At 45.8% G+C, this 16,793-nt stretch overlaps 1 protein-coding gene across 2 annotated transcripts in view; it reads right to left on the bottom strand.

Annotated features, from left to right (window-relative positions):
• Positions 1-219: 219 nt before the first annotated feature.
• The window catches only part of HBEGF (heparin binding EGF like growth factor), a 250,850-nt gene continuing 234,276 nt past the window's right edge, over positions 220-16,793 (bottom strand). For both annotated transcript variants that reach the window (XR_003853434.1, XM_029583844.1), the window contains one exon: positions 220-2,918. The gene's annotated coding sequence lies outside the window, so the exon portion shown is untranslated. The remainder of the gene's footprint in view (positions 2,919-16,793) is intronic.

Here is a 16,793-nt window from a genome sequence, read left to right as displayed (position 1 = left end):
GCCATGGAGGGAACTTTCCTTCCGCCCCCCCCCCCCAGCCCTAGCTAAACCCCCCCTGACCTTTACTGAAGAAGTTACGCCTACCTCTGCGCAGGCGTAACTTGCGCACACCGGCTCTCCATCCCCCGGCCCGGTGGCTGTTCCGGAGGCCTCGGTCCCGCTCCCAGGCCGGCACCCCGCCCACGGCCCCACCCCCGGAATGCCCAATTTTTCAAGCCCCGGGACTTACGCGCGTCCCGGGGCTTAGGCTTGGCGCGTGCAGGGGGAGGCAGGGGTAGGTTTTCAGGGGTTGTGTGTGTATCTTATGCGCGCAACCCTTTGAAAATCTACCCCACAGTTCTTAAAGCTAAAATTGGTTTACACTTTTACATGCACTCAGCCCTTGGCCCTTTTAGTATAGTCATTTATATGTGCATAAAACTGGGTTTTATGTTCACAAATAGTTTGAAAATTACCCTCTAAAGGTGCAATGGGAGAGAGAGGAGGAGACCTGGAATCCAGGTAAGGACAGAGTGTTAAAGAATAGATGGTGATATATATGAGGGTCAAAATCAGCAAATACATCAACGAGAATGAGTACTGAGTAGTGGCCTCTGGTTTTGGCCATGAAGACATCACTGGAAACTTTGGCAAGGACCATCTCAGTGAAATGGAGAGGGCAGAAGCCAGATGAGCACAAATTGAACAAATGTATCTTGTAACAACAAACTTGATTTTCAGTTCATTAGCAAGGGACCAAACCAAAAATTGGTTTAAAAAAAATCAAAAAATGTTTTAAATATTTTCATTTATTTAAAAAAAAAAAAAATCTGGACCTCCCCAGTGAGATCTGAAATGGGATCTGCCTAGCTTCTGCTTACCCCATAATTAAGGTTTTCAGTGTAGAAAGGAGTAGGGGTGATCCACAATCACTGCTGCCCTGCCAGCTCCTGCTGTAAATGGTGCTGGCTGTCTCAGAGACCAGCGCTATTTCACACCCCTGATGTTTTACAGCAATAAAACACTGGCATCAGTCTCTGAACAGAAAACCAAATTTAAAAAAAAAAACCCAAACCAAAAAAATAAATGCAAATGGAAATCTTTGCTGTATACATCCCTAATGGAGAATGGCTTGAGATAGAAGAAAGTCATGTGTGAGTAGTTTGGATATACATGTCAGGAGGGAAGCAAGATGAAAGACAGCAGAGCAAATAGGCTCCAAGTAAGGCTTTCTGAGGAGAGATATAAGAACAGCTTGTTTGAATGCAGCAGGATCATTTGCACTGGAAAGCGATAAATTAAGTCCTCAGGAGCTACTAACAGGTCAGGTTTTCAGGATATCCACAATGAATATGCATGAAAAATATTTACCCACCCAAAAAAATATTTACCCACCCAAATAATATACCTTCCCTTCCACCTTTATTATCAACCCCTTCCTATGCCTTTAGTAAAACACACTGTAAGGGATATTTAACCCACAAATCCCAAGACAATAAGCTACGATGATGTTCATATAACCTTTGTTTTTTTCACGATTACTGTAAACCGTTCTGATGGTGAAACCAAATGACAGTATACAAAACACAATAAATAAATAAATACATACATACATACATACAATGGAAGTATATTTATTGTGGATATCCTGAAAATCAGGCCAGTTTGTGGCTCTTGAGGATTGGATTTGGCCACCCCTGGATTAAGAATATGAAGATGATAGGGGTGATGGCAAGGGAAATAAAACTGTGGAGTTGGATAAGAATGAGGCTCAGAAGAAGAAGAAATGTTTGTGGAGCTGCAGAGAAAATGCGCAGTTTTTTTTACTTCAGAAAAGGGTAACAAAGAATGAGGGAAGGAGCAGAATGGAAAAGGCAGGTGGATAGATGGTTTTGGTGGTGATCTCGAGATTAATTGTATGAACCTTCTCATGAAAGATATCGGACAAAATCTGACCTGAGCATGAAAGAGGGACAGGAGTGGAAGGCAGTTTGAGGAGACATGCAAGGGTGGTGAAGAGATGGTGAGGGTTGGAGGACATACTGTATGCAGGTAGACTTGGGAAAACCATCACTTATCTCTGGGAATGAGTAAAAAGAAATAGATCCTTTTGGATTCCTCCAAGTACTTGTGACCCAAGCAGGCCATTGTTGGAGAAAAGATGGTGGGCTTGAAGGAGCTTGGGCATTTCTTAGGTTCTTATCCTTGTTTACTGAGTGTAATAGAAGACTGGAAGATAGTGAGCATGAATTTGAAATTTAGGATGTCAGCCTGGAAATGGGTCTTTAGCCAGAGATGCTGAGCAGAACAAATGCTGAAATGTAGGAAACAGATATTGGGAGTGAGGCAAGGCTAGGGCTTGGTACATCTAACAAGATGGTGGAGGGGTGAGGCAAGCATGTCTGAAGAAGAGGAAAAAGTAAAGTTATACAGGAGCAAAAATGGGTCTGCATCCATCACAAAAAACCTGCAGCCTTTAATGCACAGTATATTTGTAATAGTATTCTTATTAAAATAATACAATGAAGTTAAAAATAAATAAATAATAAGAATATACCGAAAATAAATAGAATAATTTAAAGGCCGTAACATTTTTTTTAAATATATTTGTTCAGCTTTACAGTTCCATGGTCAGACCTCCTTGCCTGTTTAATTTTTCTGTTAATCTCCTGAGAAATCTTACTCCCGTACAGCTAATGGAGATGGTTTGCTCTTCTTAAGATCCAACATGCTTTCAGCTCTGACAATACACTTCCCAGAACTCTCCACTCTGGATCACTTGGACATTAGTGTAAGGCGCTTTGGCTTCTCTTTGTGAAACATTATTGCAGACACTGACTAGAAGCGGCTGATATCTTCATAGCTGCTGAACAATTATTAATAAATTAAGCAGTTGAATATTCTCTTTAATCCTGGAGGTAGGGCTTCAACGCAGGTTCCTGAAATGTAATTTAAAATCATTATTTGATTTCTTTTTCACAAGACCACAAAGCCATTGTTTTTTAGCGTTAGAATAGCAACATTATAATACAGCAGCACAAGCAAAATTTCTCTTCCTCATCAGAAAATATGCCAAACCTTAAGAGGCTTTTTTTTTTTTTTTTAATTAAATTGTTGCCTCCTCTCTGATATCTATGTCTGAAATTTAGCTTATCTGTGGGGTGAAACTTTTACCCTGTAGGATTTAGCTGGCTAGATCCCGCTGAAAATCAGAGCTCCCTGTCACCCAAAATCTTAATCAGGTGGCTTGAGTGCCCCAATCCACATCCCCAAGCAAAACTGTATGGAGTATCACCACTTTTTCTTTGCTTTTGGGGTGATGACATGATCAGGTCACTTGGAGATGTATTTGAATTCTTGGATGGGGAGTGGGGTTGCTTTGGTCTCTGGATGGGGTGGTGTGTGTGTGCAGATTTCAGCTCCAGCTTAACTACACCTCCTGAGGTGAAGCCTCATAAATCGTGTTATTTCGTGTGATTTGCCTGTAATACCCCTTTTCTCCAAGTGCTTCCCCCATAACGTCCTACTCTGCTGCATCCATAGGCCATGTAGAGAATTTCCTACACCCAGGAGCTCCTCTTATAGGTCTTGCAGTCAGGGACTTCCTGGGGACCTGGCTGATGACATAACATACTTAATATATATATAAGGAAGTCCTCTGCAACCAACCAGTGCCTCAGCAACAAGTCCTCCAACACTAGTCTTCGGTGCTACATTGCTATATTCCAGCTTTGTCCCACCTTGCCTTGCATGTTCCTGCCTTGTCCAGCCTTGCCTTGCTGTGCTCCTGACTTCCACTCTAGTCTCTAAGAGGGTCCTCTCCTGGTACCACGGGACCTCTCCATTGCCTCACCCAGAGCTCTCTGCTGTTTCTGACCTCGCCTCCAGACAGTGCAGACCTGTGGGGGTCTTTCCCACAACTTGCACCTTGGGCCAAGGGCCCACTTACCCACAAATCATAACATCATTGTCTTTTATATGATTGTCATTGTTATGAACATGGAAGTGGACCCTTAGTCCGAGGAAGGGTAAGGACTACTTCAGAGTGAGTGAACCCTCGTAGACCCCTCTCATCGGAAGGCGAGGCCTGTTACTGCAGAAGTTGAAGAGATGCTTCGCCACTGGAAGTCCTTGGTCCCCCCACGAGGAGCCCGTAGGGACCAGGACTGCTTGGTCTTAGGTGAATCACAGAGGACGGAGAGTTAGTCTGGATGCAGGCGCCTCCTGCAGGTCGTGGTCTCCAGACAGCTGGCGCCTCCAGCAGGTCGTAAGTGCGTCCAGTAGTGACAGTCGAAGAGTGGTCGAAAGCAGGTCCTGTAATCCAAGTAGGTGAATGGTCGGAAGCCGGTCCAGAGTCAATGCCAGGAGAGAGGTCGGAAGCCGGTCCAGAGTCAACGCCAGGAGAGAGGTCGGAAGCCAGTCCAGAGTCAACGCCTCAAGAATCAAACCAAGGCGGGAGAAGAACAGAAGCGGGAACAAACAAACAAGAACAAGCTCGGTCAGAGGAACCAAGAAACTCCGAGTCAGAACTTGACCAAACAGGAAGCCTCAATACCAAGGCAAGGTCTGAGAAGCAGACCTTGCCTTAAATACTGACTTCCTGCCTTGCCTTAAATACCGACTTCCTGTCGTGGCTCCTTTAATTTTAGCCTGCAGCCACGCGTGCGGCCCTAGTCAGCCCCAGAGAGGGGCAGAGTCAACCCGGCAAGAGAGGAGTCATACAGCCGGACGCCGTCAGCGGCAACGGCCATGAGAGAAGCGCGGGAGAGGACCGCCCATGCCTGCTGGAGGCTGGGAGACGGCCCGACCCCGCGGGTAGGCTTTTGCCCCGGTCGCAGGCTGCCGCGACCAGCGGCCATGACAGTCGGTCCCGACTGTGGACCATTGTGGCTGGCGACCATAACAGTACCCCCTCCTTTAGGCCTCCCCCTAGAAGGCTTGGGTTTTCCCGGGTGTGCAGTATGAAAGTTCTGGAGAAGAGTCTTATCCAAGATGTTCTTAGCCGGCTCCCAGGAATTCTCCTCTGGCCCGAATCCTTCCCAAGCCAGCAGGTATTCCCATGTGCAACCTCGTCTTTGGACATCAAGTACTTCACACACCTGATAAATCGTCTCCTCTTCTGCCCTAGGCTGTGAGGCTTCAGGAACCTTGCGAGTAGGCCAAGTGAGGACCAATGGCTTTAGCAGTGACGTGTGAAAGGAGTTATGAATTCGTAATGTTGCTGGCAAACGAAGTTGATAAGTCACGGGACCTAGTTGTCGTAGCACCGGAAAGGGCCCAATATAATGAGGGGCTAATCGCATGGATGGAACTCTCAGGTGGATGTGCCGGGTGCTGAGCCACACTTTTTCACCTGGACGGGACCGAGGAGCCGGTCGTCACTGCTTATCGGCAAAGTTCTTGGCGGTGAGAGCCGCTTTACGTAGCATCTGCTGAGTATGGAACAGAGCCGTCTTAATTGTGTAGCAGTGAGATGGGCTGCTGGGGATGGAACCGGTAACGGCATAGGCAAGGGCGGCCTGGGTTGTCGTCCAAATACGATCTGAAAAGGTGAGGCCCCCCTGGAAGTACAGGAGTGAGAATTATGGGAGAATTCGGCCCAAGAAAGAAGAGTCGCCCAGTCGTCTTGACGAGAGTTGACATATACTCGTAGAAATTGTTTTAATGTACGATTCGTACGTTCAGCCTGGCCATTGGCTTGCAGGTGAAACGTGGTTGTAAAGTCTAATGAAATGTGAAATTTCTTACAGAGATTACGCCAGTAACGTGCCATGAACTGAGGACCACAGTCAGAAACGATGTGCTGCGGAAGGCCGTGGAGTCTGAAGATATGGAGCATAAACATTTGAGCCAAACGAAGAGCTGACGAGAGGGAGGGTAGTGGGGTAAAGTGGGCCATTTTAGAAAACCAGTCCACTACTACCCATATTACTGTGTTGCCCTCCGAGGGCGGAAGGTCCACAATGAAGTCTGTGGAGATGTGTGTCCAAGGCTTCGAGGGTGCCGGCAATTGTTGTAAAAGTCCTTGAGTTTTCCCAGTATTCCCAGTAGGAATCTTATGTTGAGCACAGGTTGGGCAAGAATCCACATATGCTTGTATGTCTTTACACATTCCAGGCCACCAATAGTACTGTTGAAGAAGTGTCTGAGTCCAGGCTTGTCCCGGGTGCCCGGCTAGCTAAGAATCGTTTCCCCAGACCAACACTTTGTTACGCAGTCTCTTAGGCACCACCGTTTTACCAGGAGGAACAATGAAAGTTGCAGCAAGAGTGATGCAGGCCGGATCTATAATATATTGAATGGGTTCCTTTATGTCTTCTGTGGAAAAAGATCGGGATAAGGCACCTGCCTTAATATTCTTGTTAGCTGGGCGATATCGAAGTTAAAACATGTAAAAAAGAGCACCCAATGAGCTTGGCACGGATTCAAACGTTGAGCCTGCTGGAGATACACCAAATTCTTATGGTCCGAATATACAGTTATACGGTTTTGGGCTCCTTCCAGCCACTGCTGCCATTCCTCAAAGGCAAGCTTTGTGGCAAGCAGCTCTTTATCCCCGATGGAGTAGTTACGTTCTGCTGATGAAATTTTTTTTTGAAAAATAGGAGCAAGGATGAGAGGTCCCAGACATGTCATTCTGGCTTAAAACAGCTCCTACTCCTTCAGCAGAAGCATCCACGTTTGGACGTTTGGGATCAGGGTGCCAAAGACAGGGTTGTTGGAGAAAAGAGTTTTTAAGCACTTGAAAAGCCTTTTCAGCCTCAATAGGCCAGTCCTTGATGTTCGTCCCTTTACGGGTAAGGGTGGTAAGAGCTGCAGCCAGTTTAGATAGTAGTTTGCGAATCCAAGGAAACTCTGAAGTGCACGTAATCCCTTAGGCTGGGGCCATTCTTGGATCCATCTTAATTTGGAAGGGTCCATCTGAAAACCATGTTTGGAAATGATGTACCCCAGAAAGGGTAAAGATTCCTGTTCAAAAATGCATTTTTCGATCTTGGCGGTATAAGCGGTTCTCTCTTAGGCGTTGTAACACCTGAACAACATGTTGCCGATATGTCTGTAGATTGGAGGAAAAAATCAAAATGTCATCTAGGTAGACTACTACGCACACATAAAGTAGATCTTGGAATATTTCATTGATGAGATGCTGAAAGGGAGTTGGGTGCTGTGAGAGTAGTGGGAATGGGACTTGGAAAACAGTGCAAGAGGGATAACAGAAGGCTTGGTAGGGATTAAGAGACAAAAGAAAGGGGTCAGAAAGGAAATGAGTGAAGGCTGATGAAGGGATTAGAGGCTGCGGAATGTGGACGAGGGGGCAAGTACAGAGAGTAGAAATGGGGAACTAGGGAGTGAGTGAAAAATGGGGAACAGGAGGCTGAAGAAGGCATGAGACAGGGAGTGGAATTGGATGGGCTGAGAGTAGGAGATGAAAGCTGGTAGGTAGGAGAAAGATGAAAAGAGAGAGACTGAAAACTGGACAACTAGAGAGGTGACGAAGAGAAGTGAAATTTAGCTTTGAGTGGATAAAAGATAGAGAAATGGAGAAAAAATATGAACGGGAAAGATCAATGTCAGAGACAGAAGTAGGAAAGGAAGAGGAGGAGAAGAAGAAATAGAAAATGGAAAGGAGATCCTGAAAAGGATTTAGAAGACGACCAAAAAGAGAGACTATGACCAAATAAAATGCTCACACAACAAAAGGTAGAACCCCCCCCCACTTTATTTTCATTTTTTTAGAGAGAGGAATATGTCAGTTTTGAGAATGTGCCTTCTTATATCTTTGTATTTTGCTCAGTAGAGGTGGTAATGCATTTCTATTTCTATTTTTCTCTCTCCTGCGTTGCACTGCTCATAGATTCTGGCTTCTTGAGTTTCCATTTCAGTTTTTGTTGGCATGTTTCTGTTTTTAATTTGTGGTCCCTTTATTCTGTATTAGGAAAGGGCTGTCCCGTGTTCTGCTTGTGTGACAGCAGTAAAGGATTCTACTAGCATGTAATGTCTGTGTAGGAATCTATAGATGTATTAATAATTATAAAATCTACAACCCACCCACAACATATTCTAATACAAAAATGATCTCTATCTTGTTAAGTAGTAGGGGCTGAAAAAGAGTGTATGCTTTTAAATCAGAATGTTGTGCCTTTTTCCCTTCTATTGAATTATAGGATTTTATTATATTAAAAGGGCATTTTCAGTAGCAGGCCCTGTTTTATGGAATTCACTCCCAGACTCTCTTCGTCTCATTTCTTCCACACAACAATTTAAAAAATCATTAAAAACCTACTTATTTCAGAAAGCATACAGTTTATTCTTTAACTCCCAAAACTAACATTCATTCACCTTTCGCATTGTCATTAGCTTTTTCAAACAGATATATCTATAAGATACAACATTACAGATTCAACCCACTCACTGTTTAACATTGTAGGGCATGAATGTTTAAATGTATTATTATTTTAATATTAGCCTTTTATTTGGTCTTGTATTTAAAGTTTATTCATTATGTATGTCGGTTGTAAACCATTTTGATTAATTCTTTTGAATTGTAAAGGCGGTATATAAACATTTTTAAATAAATAAATATTAAACTAATTGGGTTCTAGATTTGATTGACAACAAAACAAACTCCACCACCAGGCACATTTTGATGCACCACAAAAACCTGCCAAAAATGCACTTAGATTCTTTATAGCAAACCTGGTATATCAGCATTAACACTGAAATATTTGTTTTTATAACAAATGGTATATTAAACTGAATATATAAATAAATAACTAATCAGTTGGACAAAAAGTTAGGGTCATAGCCATACAAACTTAAGAGTCACACTTATGCCTACATATAGTTTATAAACTTATGTATAAAGTTTAAAAAATTGAGAGAGTCTCTGAACTCATGCTGTATATGTTGGGGAGCACTAGGGAGCGGTCCCAATTTGGGAGAGAGAGTGTGCCCTTGGGCCACGGCACAGCCACAGAGGGGACTCCGGAGAAGCGCCAAGGCAGGTGAGACATATCCAAGCACGGGCGGACAGGCTGAAGACTCGGGGCCCTGATCTTTGCCGAACCCAAATGCACCAGAAGAGACCCAGCAACACTATGCTGGTCTCTGGGGTAGCCCTCCGACTACTCGATAGTCCTTTTGGACCCACCGCCTGGGAACGGCAGGTGTGACAGGATGGACAGAGGTCGAGGACAGGCAATGACTGTAGAACAAGGACAAGACATTGGCACTAGAAGAGTTGGACGAGACATAGGCACTTGGAGACTCAGGCAGGCACTCCCCCTCAGGGCACCCTAAACAGCCCTCTGTGGGCTGGTTGTGGACCACCCTGTCTCACTGTGTGCCTTACACAATCTGAAGAGGCTGGTTGCGGACGACCACGCAGAGAGTGGGACAAGTACAGGACTGAAGCTCAGGACAGAAGAGAATCCAGGCAGCGCTGAAGAAGGAACCAGCCGGAACAGGGCTCCAATGACCGGGAACAGGACACCGGATCAGATACGGATTTACCCTCAGGATGGTCATCTGGAGGCAGAGTTCGGTGGGCGAGGCTAGGCGGGAATACCCAGAGCCAGGAGCTGGAGAAACCAGGATAACTGGACACAGGAACTGGAGTACTGGAACAACTGGAGACGAGGACTGAGGACAGGAACATCTGGAGACGAGGACATCTGGAGACAGGAACCGGAGAACTGGAACTACAAGGCACAGGATGGACAAGGACGCAGGATCTGATGAGAGACCAGGAACCACGGACGAAAACAAGGAGCTCCCATGAAGAACACGGACCTTGAAGGAGAGACGAAGGACCTAGGAGCCTCCTGGACAAAGAGCTGGAACGGAGCATCCAGGAGCAGGCAAGCTCCTTGTGAAGGCGACGAGTAATTGGCGAGGAGCCCTTTTATAGGGCTGAAAATGCGATGCTGGGAGATGTCATCAGACAGGGCCACAGGGCTTTTCCCGCTGCGGGCCCTTTAAATATTGAAGAAAGGCATGGCCGCGTATCTAGAGAGAGGCCAGGACCCGGGACAGCGGTGGTGGCATTCATGCCACGAAGAAGGCTGTAACAATGGCGGCCCCACACCGCGGAGGAGGAACGTCGGAGGCCTCCGGGCCTCCAGTGAGGAGCAGCATGTCAGCGGCTCCCTGCCAGAAAGGATGAGGCAGCTGCGGCTTCCTTACCGCGCCAGGAGAGGCAACATTGGCGGCCTACAGGCCACAAGACAAGGCCAAGATGTTGGCAGCTCCATGCCGCAAAGAAAGGCTTCACTTGGGCTGCTGGAGGTGAGAGGCTGCTTGTGGCTAGGCCCGCGAGCAGAATCGTAACAGTATACAGGGCAAGGGTACAATTTTTCACTTGGCTATAAGTGCCAAATTGCCTGGCTACGGCTCTGAGCGGGTGTATGTGTGTGTGTAAGAGAGAGAGCCAGAAAGATTGTGTGCCCCCTCCTAATCTACAGCAATCTCAAGGCGACTGGAAATCAAAAGTTTCCAGGTATGAAGAGTGGGGAATTTTAAAATCCTTATTAGTTTTAATTGTTGGCTATTATTTGATATGTTGATGTTTTGAAATATTTTATTATGTATTATTGAATATAACAATTCTTGCATATTTCCTGCTGTGCTTTGCAATAATATGTATTCCATTTATATCAATAAGCATTTAATAAGTTTTATATATTATGAATGAGTCTGGTGTGCATATAATTATTTCTTTGTTCTATATACGACATATAACAGCAGGTAAAAATAAAAGGGAAGCATGTGGGGGTCTGCGAAAATTTTGGAGGCTGAAAAGTGGTCCACGCTCCCAAAATGTTTGGGAACCTCTGATCTAACAGAAGGGACCCCAATAAAACGCACTGATCAGAGAAACAAAGACGATACAACTAAAAGTTAACAAAAACTTTGTTACTATTGTGGGAAGTTATATAAATGCTCTGCCTAATTAGGAAAATATAAGGGAGAAAAGTACCCTTCAGGTGTTGCATGAGGAGTGAAAATATTTAAAGAGGATTTCTAGACGAATATTAAAACTGGGACTGAGTTCTGATTATCTACTGGGACTGTTTCGGATCATGGATCCTTGGGCCAAGGGGAAGTTGGTACCACCAGTGGGAAGGAGCCCCACAGGCCTCCAACGCTGGCAGGCGAGGCTATGAGAAGCCTGAGACCCCATTGACGCTTCACCACTACCAGCCCATGTTCCCCTCAGGTTGAGCCCTTGGGTACCAGGGCCGGCTGGGTCTTAGGAGACAGGGTCCGGGTGCTGGTGTAGATCTTGGAAGGCGGTGGCGAGTCGGAGACAGGTACTGGTAAGGCTTGGCAGGTGGTGTAGCTCGAAGGTCAGATGCAAGCCGAGGTCTTAGCAGGCAGCGTATCTCAGAGGTCAGGTACAAGCAGAGGTCTTGGATGGCAGCATATCTCGGAGGTCAGGTACAAGCAGAGATCAAGCACAGACAGGTCAGAAAGCAGGAACGCCGGAACGGAACTTCCAGGAATACAAGCAGGAGCCGAGTAGCCAGGTCTAGAGGGAGCAGCCCTGGCACCTCCTGTAGCAAATCTTTTAAATGATGTCAGAGACCGTGCGCAGCTAGGAGCATGAGATGTTCAGGTGGAACCAGGCAAGGCACCGCTGCGTCCCAGCCGAGAAGGGGCAGCAGCATCGGAGGCCTGGCGGGGGCCCCATGCGGGTGGAGCGCATGGCCAGGAAGGAGCAGCAGCGTCAGAGGCCTGACGAGGACCCAGCGGGAGAGAAGCGCATGGCCGGGAAGAAGCAGCAGCATCATAGGCCTGGCGGGGACCCAGTGGGAGAGGAGCACGTCTGCCGCAGCACCCTGCAGCCATGAGACTCCCGGGGCTGATGAGCGGCGGGTAGACACAGCGGTAGGTGGAGGGAGCCGGTTGTGGCCTACTGCGGCCGGTTCCCTTAACAGGGACTCTGTGTGTGTGTGTAAATATTCTAACCACCTTCAGTGGGAAGAGGCAAGAGAAATAAATTGGAAAGTAAAGGAAGATGGAACTAACTTTAATCTGAATAAGCTGAGAGCATAAGAACATAAGAAATTGCCATGCTGGGTCAGACCAAGGGTCCATCAAGCAGAGCATCCTGTTTCCAACAGAGGCCACACTAGGCCACAAGAACCTGGCAATTACCCAAACACTAAGACGATCCCATGCTACTGATGCAATTAATAACAGTGGCTATTCTCTAAGTAAATTTGATTAATAGACTTTAATTGACTTCTCCTACAAGAACCTATCCAAACCTTTTTTGAACCCAGCTACACTAACTGCACTAACCACATCCTCTGGCAACAAATTCCAGAGCTTTATTGTGCGTTGAGTGAAAAATAATTTTGTCCGATTAGTCTTAAATGTGCTACTTGCTAACTTCATGGAATGCCTCCTATTCCTTCTATTATTCGAAAGTGTAAATAACTGATTCACTTATCTACTCGTTCAAGACCTCTCATTATCTTAAAGACCTCTATCATATCCCCCCTCAGCCGTCTCTTCTCCAAGCTGAACAGCCCTAACCTCTTCAGCCTTTCCTTATAGGGGAGCTGTTCCATCCCCTTTATCATTTTGGTTGCCCTTCTTTGTACCTTCTCCATAGCAACTATATCTTTTTTGAGATGCGGCGACCAGAATTGTACACAGTATTCCAGGTGCGGTCTCACCATGGAGCGATATAGAGGCATTATGACATTTTCCGTTTTATTAATCATTCCCTTCCTAATAATTCCTAACATTCTGTTTGCTTTTTTGACTGCTGCAGCACACTGAGCTGACGTTTTTAAAGTATTACCCACTATGATGCCTAGATCTTTTTCCTGGGTGGTAGCTCCTAATATGGAACCTAACATTGTGTAACTACAGCAAGGGTTATTTTTCCCTATATGCAACACCTTGCACTTGTCCACATTAAATTTCATCTGCCATTTGGATGCCCAATCTTCCAGTCTTGCAAGGTCTTCCTGTAATGTATCACAATCCGCTTGTGATTTAACTACTCTGAATAATTTTGTATCATCCGCAAATTTGATAACCTCACTCATCGTATTCCTTTCCAGATCCTTTATATATATATATATATATATATATATATATTGAAAAGCACCGGTCCAAGCACAGAACCCTGAGGCACTCCACTGTTTACCCTTCTCCACTGAGAAAATTGACCATTTAATCCTACTCTTTGTTTCCTGTCTTTTATCCAGTTTGTAATCCACGAAAGGACATCGTCTCCTATTCTATGACTTTTTAGTTTTCTTAGAAGCCTCTCATGAGGGACTTTGTCAAATGCCTTCTGAAAATCCAAATATACTATATCTACCGGTTCACCTTTATCCACATGTTTATTAACCCCTTCAAAAAAATGAAGCAGATTTGTTAGGCAAGACTTCCCTTGGGTAAATCCATGTTGACTGTGTTCCATTAAACCATGTCTTTCTATATTTATTTATTTATTTTTAGATTTTTATATACCGGTGTTCCTGTATGAAATACAGATCACATCGGTTTACATTGAAACAGAACATAAATTTCGCCTAGAGGCGGTACATGGAACAAGGTTACGGAACTTGGAAACAGGGTAAACTAGATTAAAAAATTAACATTGTAAAATATATGAACATAAAGAAAACAACTTAGCTAACAAGTCTCTTTGAGCCTCAAAATCATAAAATAAAGCATAACTGTATAAGTCACATGCTCTACGATTTTGATCTTGAGAATAGTTTCCACTATTTTTCCCGGCACTGAAGTCAGGCTCACTGGTCTATAGTTACCCGGATCGCCCCTGGAGCCTTTCTTAAATATTGGGGTTACATTGGCCACCCTCCAGTCTTCAGGTACAATGGATGATTTTAATGATAGGTTACAAATTTTAACTAATAGATCAGAAATTTCATTTTTTAGTTCCTTCAGTACCCTAGGATGCATACCATCCGGTCCAGGTGATTTGCCACTTTTTAGTTTGTCTATCTGGCCTACTACATCTTCCAGGTTCACAGTGATTTCGTTCAGTTTATCTGACTCATCACCCCTGAAAACCATCTCCGGAACTGGTATCTCCCCAACATCCTCATTAGTAAACACGGAAGCAAAGAATTCATTTAGTCTTTCTGCAATGGTCTTATCTTCCCTAAGAGCCCCTTTAACCCCTCGGACATCTAATGGTCCAACCGACTCCCTCACAGGTTTCTTGCTTCGGATATATTTTAAAAAGTTTTTATTATGAGTTTTTGCCTCTATGGCCAACTTCAATTCAAATTCTCTCTTCACCTGTCTTATCAATGTTTTACACTTAACTTGACAATGCTTATGTTTTATCCTATTTTCTTCAGATGGATCCTTCTTCCAATTTTTGAAGGATGATTTTTTGGTTAAAATAGCCTCTTTCACCTCGCCTTTTAACCATGATGGTAATCATTTTGCCTTCTTACCATCTTTCTTAATGTGTGGAATACATATGGACTGCGCCTCTAAGATTTTATTTTTAAACAATACCCATGCCTGTTGAACACTTTTAACCTTTGTAGCTGCACCTTTCCGTTTTTTCTAACTATTTTCCTTATTTTATCAAAGTTTCCCTTTCGAAAGTTTAGTGTTAGAGCTGCAGATTTACTTATTGTCCCCCTTCCAGTTATTAGTTTAAATTTGATCATGTTATGATCACTGTTGCCAAGTGGCCCCACCACCGTTACCTCTCTGACCAAATCCTGTGTTCCACTAAAAATTAAATCTAAAATAACTCCCTTTCTTGTTGGTTCCTGAACCAATTGCTCCATGAAGCAGTCTTTTATTACATCCAGGAACTTTATGTCTCCAGCAAGTCCTGAAGTTACATTTACCCAGTCAATATTGGGGTAATTGAAATCTCCCATTATTTTTGCACTGCCAAATTGGTTAGCTTCCTTGATTTCTCTAAGAAATTGTGTGTAAATATTGAGCATCCAGTAGAAGTAGAGACTTTGCCAAGAAGTAGAGTCCAAGTTTATTCTATTTGTCTGCTGTCTTATTATTTATTGACTTTGATGAAGAAAGCAAATCTAAGCCATAAATGTTATGATTCCTGCCCGCAGAGTTTCCCCTGCGAGCAGGCCTCTCTCCTACCTTCTAGCCGTGCTGCTTTCGCAACCTAGTGCCGCCGCCGGGTCACTCCACAAGGCCAGGAGGTCACCCTTACTGCCGCTACTGCCACACGGCCTGGACCGTCATGCTTCTGACCTCTTAAGTGGTCGGGAAGCTGCTTCCAGTCTTGTCCTCTCGCGGCAGGGAGCCCCGAGGCAGCGTGGTCTTCAGCGGCAGGAAGCCACGGACGTCAGTTCTCTTCGCGGCCCAGAGGCCGCAGTCCCCGGTCTCTCCTGGTGGCCGGAGCCACCTTTGATCCTTCCTGCAGTGGCAGGAGCTACTGCTGACGTCGGGGCCTGCTCCTCGGCCCAGCCCTGCTCTCCTGTCATCGGCGTCTGTGCAGGGCTGCTGGCCATGGTCCTGCACAGCTTCCTGCTCCTAAGGCGCAGGCCACGCCTCTTCACAAGATTTAAAGGGCCCACGGCCAGATATGCCCCGGGCCCCACCTAATGTCTGTTTCCTGGTTCAGCCCTATATAAGGGCTTCTCCTGCACAGCTGGGTTGCCTTGCATTGGAGTTTCTTGCTCCTGGAAGTCTCATCTTCCAGCGCTCCATCAGGTCTTCGTTCTTCGTTGGAGCTCCATGTCTCATCTTGCTTCCTGAGTCTTCGTTGCTTCCTGTGGTTTCCTGATGTTCCATGTCTTCATGTTTTGAGGTTCCTAATCCAGAGTCTTCTTGTCCATGTCTTGAGTCTTCTGTGTCACAAGGCCTCTGTCTGGCCTGCTGCTTCTTGCCGATACCCAGCAGCAGGTCCGAAAGGGTTGGGAACAGTCGGAGAACTGTTCAATAACCAACATTGCATTGTTGGTCTTCCAGAAGCATGCAGGTCCAGTAGAGGGTCAGAATCTGTCTTCGCCCATGCTAGGACATGCCTCGCCAACCCTCAGTTCTGTCTTGGATTCGTCTGGGATCGTACTGAGGCCCAAGGGCACACAATCCTCTCTCCTAGTGATCCTCTCATAACAGAATGCAATGCCTCTCAAGGTCTCTATTATAATAGAATGCAAGGCCTCTCAAGGCCTCTAACATAACAGTAAATATTGTTCAGTCATCTATCCAAACTATCAGTAAAGTTGTTCTGCTGGGATATGATAGAGGTCTTTAAAATCATGAGAGGTCTTCAACGAGTACATAAGAACATAAAAAAATGCCATACTGGGTTAGACCAAGGGTCCATCAAGCCTAGCATCCTGTTTCCAACAGTGGCCAATCTAGGCCATAAGAACCTGGCAAGTACCCAAAAACTAAGTCTATTCCATGTTACCATTGCTAATGGCAGTGGCTATTCTCTAAGGGGCGGATTTTCAGAGCCCTGCTCGCGTAAATCCGCCCAAAACCGGGCGGATTTACGCGAGCAGGGCCCTGCGCGCCGGTGAGCCTATTTTACATAGGCTCACCGGCGCGCGCAGAACCCCGGGACTCGCGTAAGTCCCGGGGTTTTCGGAGTGGGCGTGTCGGGAGGCGTGTCGGGGGCGGGGCCGGAGCGCGCGGCGTTGCGGGGGCGTGTCGGCAGCGTTTTGGGGGCGGGTACGGGGGCGTGGCTACGGCCCGGGGGCGTGGCCGCGCCCTCCGTACCCGCCCCCAGGTTGCGGCCCGGCGCGCAGGAGTCCCGCTCGCGCGCGGGGATTTACGCCTCCCGAAGGGAGGCGTAAATCCCCCGACAAAGGTAGGAT

This window comes from Rhinatrema bivittatum, chromosome 18 (assembly GCF_901001135.1).
Source record: "Rhinatrema bivittatum chromosome 18, aRhiBiv1.1, whole genome shotgun sequence".
NCBI lineage: Eukaryota > Metazoa > Chordata > Amphibia > Gymnophiona > Rhinatrematidae > Rhinatrema > Rhinatrema bivittatum.
Note: the sequence above shows the minus strand (reverse complement) of the source record. Positions and strands in the feature narration are given on the sequence as shown.